Below are 5,260 nucleotides of genomic sequence, written 5' to 3' on the forward strand. Positions count from 1 at the left end.
TTTCTTTATTCAACTTTATTTTATTTTCAATTCTAAATTCTTCCCTTCTCTACTTCTCCCCCACTCACTGAGAAAGCAAGAAATACAAAACCCATTACAAATATGAAGTCTTGCAAAGTAAATTTCTGCATCAGCCTTGTTTCCTTCTCCCTCCCAAAAAAAATGCAAGAAAAAGAAAAAGAAATAAATATGCTCCAGTCCATCAATTCTCTATGTGGATGTGAATGGCATTTTTTATTATGAGTCCTTTGAATTTATGGTGGTTCATTGATCAGAGTTACTAAGTCTTTCAAAGTTGATTATCTTTACAATATTGCTGTTAAGTATAAATTGTTCTGGTTTCACTCACTTTACTTTGCATCAGTTCACATAAATCTTCCTAGACTTTTCTGAAACCATCCCCTTCATTATTTCTTACAGTTCAACAATATTCTATCACATTCACATATCATAATTTCCTTGTTCAGCCATTCCCCAATTGAAGGGCATCCCCTCAGTTTTCAATTCTTTTGCCATCACAAAAAAAAGCTACTATAAATATTTTTGTACATATGGATTTTTTTTTACTCTTTCTTTGATCGCTTTAGGGGTATATACCTAAGTAGCAGTATTGCTGGGTCAAAGGGTATGCACAATTTAATAGCTTTTGGGGCATAGTTCCAAATTGTTCTCCAGAGTGGTTGTACCTGTTCACAGATAAACTAATGGTGCATTAAAGTGCTGGTTTTCCCACATCCCTTCCACCATTTGTCATTTTCCTTTTCTATCGTCTTAGCCAAGCGGATGTACATAGTACCTCAGAGTAGTTTTAATTTGTATTTCTGTAATCATTAGTGATTTTAGAGCATTTTTATATGACCATTGATGATTTTAATTTTTTTCTCTGAAAACTTCCTGTTCATATCCTTTGACTATTTATCAATTGGAGATTGACTCTTATTTTTATAAGTCTAGCTCAGTTCCATATATATATATATATATATATATATATATATATGTACATATATACACGTATATGTACCCACACACATATATGTATATATTCACATATATTACAAATGGAACCTTTAGAGAGACTGGCTGAAAAAGATTCCCCTGCCCCCCTAATCTTCTGCTTTTCTTCTAGTTTTAGCTGCATTGGTTTTTTTTATCGTAAAACCTTTTAAATTTAACATAATCAAAAGTATTCTTTATATCTCCTACTAACCTCTCTGTCTCTTGATTGACTGTGAACTCTTCTCCTATCCATAGATCTGACAGATAGTTTCAACATTTTTAATTAAAGGCCTCTAAATTATTAAGTGGAAAACACACAGACTCTGTAGTCAGAGATCCTGGATTCAGATTCTACCTCTGACACTTACTACATGTGTGGCTTTGGACAAAACATTTAACTTCCCTGCATCTTAGCTTCCTAATTTATAAAGTCATATATCTATATATATATATATATATTATAAAGATTAGACTCCATGGCCTCCAAAGTCCCTTCTTGATCAGGATCTATGATCCTAAGTGCAGGACACATAATGATTATATTTGAGTTTTTAAAATTACAGAGCCCTTTACATTAATTATTCCTTTCAAGTCTTACAACAACCCTGTGAAACATGTCCAGGTAACTCTGTAGTATTATCTCCATTTTACTGATGAAGAAATGTAGACTCAGAAGGTTAAGTGTAACAGGGGCAAGTTCCCAGGGCCTGTGCTCTGGCTTCAAGGGGATGGACCCAAGCTCTGGTCTCTTTCTAAAGCATGTGTCTAACCAGAGGCTTCATCTTTGCCACTGGGGGACTGTGTCAAAGATAGATGGCTAATAGAGGCTCAGGAGGCTTTAAAACAGGGATTTCTGAACTTTTTTGGTCCCTGTAACTCTGGGCCTTTTGTAAAACCTTCTCAAATTCCTTTATTTAACATAAAAAAAATATTCTGGAGTTTACCATACATAGGCACATAAATAAAATAACAGATTAATTTTTCACAAAAATCTCTCTATTTGGAACATAGCATTTTTTGTGTGTTATAAAGTTGTTAGATGTTTATAAGTTTATTCAATCTGCACATTATTAATTAATATGCTACTTTTGGAATATTCCAATATGATAATATGAAATCTTCCTTATAACCCATGGACAAACTTTTCATACCCCCTGGGGGTACACAAACTCCAGATTGGGAACCTCAGCTTTAAAAGGAGAAATCACTCCTGTCCTCCTTTCCTGTCTTTGGAATGTGTTAATCAGGGCTTATGTAGCTTCCTCCTCCAATTTCCAGTGAAGGGGCTAGTGAATCTCTTCCATATACTTCTTGGCATCAATGATAACTACTTAGATGGGAGTGAGAAGACATTCTTACCCAGATGAGCCTGAGCCTGGACCTCAAGTCCCTGACTGAGTTTTTTCCCCTCCCTGAGCACAGGAAACCAAAGAGCAGTCCCAAGATGGATAGTTCTGGTCTTGGGGGAAATATCATGAGTGCAGAGGTTGGGCACTCCTGAGTCTGAGTGTTGGGTTTCCAGGAGAAAGCTATCTCTAACACATCTCAAGGAAAACAAAAAAACTAAGAAAGACCAAGCTGTGAGGTGGTTTGCCAGAAAATCCAGACTTATTGTGAAGACAATGCAGATCAGAGAAGAAAATGAAGTATCTGTTTAGTAGTTTCACAAATCTCCAAAGAGTTTTTACCTCCCAGCAGAGAACAGAAGTGATGGATTACTGTTTGATATTTTAAATATTTTGTCAGGGCATTGAAATGAGTCTTTTGTGTTAGCATTTCTCTTAGGGTAGAGGAAATAAATAGTTCTATATTTGATCTCTAATACTTTGTATGTTGGAACACTTTTTTATTTTATTTTTTGTTTTTCCACTTAATAGTATTTTATTTTTTCCAATTAATTACATGTAAAGATAGTTTTCAACATTTACTTTTATAAGATTTTGAGTTCCCAGTTTTCTTTCTCCTTCCCTCCCTTCCCTCCTCCCCAAGATGGCAAGCAATCTGATATTGGTTATACATGTATAATCATATTAAACATATTTCTGCATTAGTCATGTGAAAGAAAAATCAGAACAAAAGAGAAAAACCATGAGAAAGAAGAAACAAAAAGAGAAAATAGTCTCCTTTGATCTGCATTCAGACTCCATAGTTCTCTCTCTGGATGTGGATGGCATTTTCCATCATGAGTGTTTTGGAATTGTCTTAGATCATTGTATTGCTGAGAAGAACCAAGTCTATCGTAGTTGATCAATGCACAGTGTTGCTGTTACCATCTACAGTGTTTTCTTGGTTCTGCTAACATCATTCAGCATCAGTTTATTAAGTCTTTCCAGGTTTTTCTGAAATCTGCCTGCTGATCATTTCTTATAGCACAATAGTATTCCATTACTGAATCAATTTTTTGGAAGGGACTCTTGTTAGTCAATTTTGGGAAGACTCTATCATGAGCCAAGTTTTATTTAAGAGGTTTGTCTGGAATTACCATAGGCAAAGGAGTAATGAACCCGAGAGCAAGAGGGGAAAAAATTGATTCCTTTTCTTTTAGGGTCAAGATTCCCTTGATGTGAACCTGGTCTGCTTGAGCTTAGAGCCCTTTGGTGGAATTGTGGCATGCCATTCTGAGTCCTGGTTCTTTACATAACAAAGGTGATGAAGATGATGGTGCAGGATTGTAACCTGTCATAGGTCCAATACCACGTAAAGCCTGGAGAAGGCAAGTTTGAAACAGAAAAAAAGGAATTGGGAATACATTTATGGGACATGTATTGAAAAATGTGAAAAATGTCATAAGCTGAAATGATAAGTTTTGTGAGTGGTTTAGATAAATTCCAAAGGACAATTATAGGACGGGTTATTGAGAGAGGCAAGAATGTTTGAGGGAGGTGGCAGGATGGGATGTGAGGGTGTCTTTGAAGTCACCACCAGGGAAAAGAATTCTGCCGTTTCACAAGTCATGCTTTCCCTAATATCCTTCCTAGGAGGGAGGGTCCATGGGCTTATCCAAAGGAGACAATTCTGATTAAGTTTCTGTAGGAGTTAGAGGTCAAAAAGATGTTAGAAGCGGTCTAGTCCAACTTCCTCTTGTTATGGATAAAGAAACAGGTCTAGAGAGGCAAAGTCTATGGCCCAAAATCACAGACCTCATAAGCTGCAGAACTGGGATCTGGCACCAAATTTAGCGCTCTTTCTACTTTTGCCTTTTTGTTGTGCTGTTTTGGCAGTGGAATCTTACATGTGGACTTTTCTGCTTATTAGAACATATTTTTCCCTAATTCTTTCTCAGCCCTCAAAGAATGCAATGAGATAATGTAACAATAATGATACTAATAATCAGCAATAATAGCCAGCATTTATATATTGCTTTAAGGTTTTTCTTAGTGCTTCACAATTATCTCATTTGATCCCCACTACAACCCTGTGTATCTCCAAGGCAATATTCTCAACACCACCAAGGGCAACTATGAATATGCCAGTGTAGTTCTGAATTGCAAAGTATAACAGAAGAAGGCATATAGGTATATAGAAGGCAGAAGAAAAACATTTTTTCGGACACCAGAAAGCCAAATCTCAACATCAGAAAGCCAAATCCATCATAGTAACCAAGAAGTCAATACATATTAGCATTATAGGTCACAAAGTCCTTCCCAAGCCTTCCCCCTGGCCTTCACACAAACAAACACTCAGGAACCTCCCTGTGCCTACTTGCCTAACTACTCTCATCAACTTCTTCCCAGTTCTGCTCCACCCTTCCTGTTCTACCTGTTCAGCAAGCTCCTCCCACCACATGTGACTTTCCATGTGATTTAAGCAGGTCCCAAGGGCCTATTAATGAATGGGAACGATCTTCCCATTTATATGACCATTATACCCTGTGAAGTAGGGGCTATTATTATCCCCATTTTACAGGTGAGGAAATAGGCTGAGAAGTTGAATCATTTTCTTAGAATCACATTTCTAGTAAATATTTGAGGAAGAATTTCAGTTCAGGTTTTCTTGACTCCAGTTCCAGCATTCTCTCCACTATACCAAGTTTTGTTCTACATAATATATGTGAAAATGGTTTTGAAAAGATAAAATATGAATACTTTAAAAAATTTAAATATGAAGGAATATGGAATAAATGGAAAATTATATAAATACATACTTCAATAATTCAAGGATTCATGATTTCATTATTAAGGGTACTTTTGGAAGTCATGGCCAGTCTTTCACAAATCCAAGAGTTACTATAGTCAAAAAATTCAACATACAACAGCCAACCTGC

This window comes from Notamacropus eugenii, chromosome 1, assembly GCF_028372415.1.
Source record: "Notamacropus eugenii isolate mMacEug1 chromosome 1, mMacEug1.pri_v2, whole genome shotgun sequence".
Lineage (NCBI taxonomy): Eukaryota > Metazoa > Chordata > Mammalia > Diprotodontia > Macropodidae > Notamacropus > Notamacropus eugenii.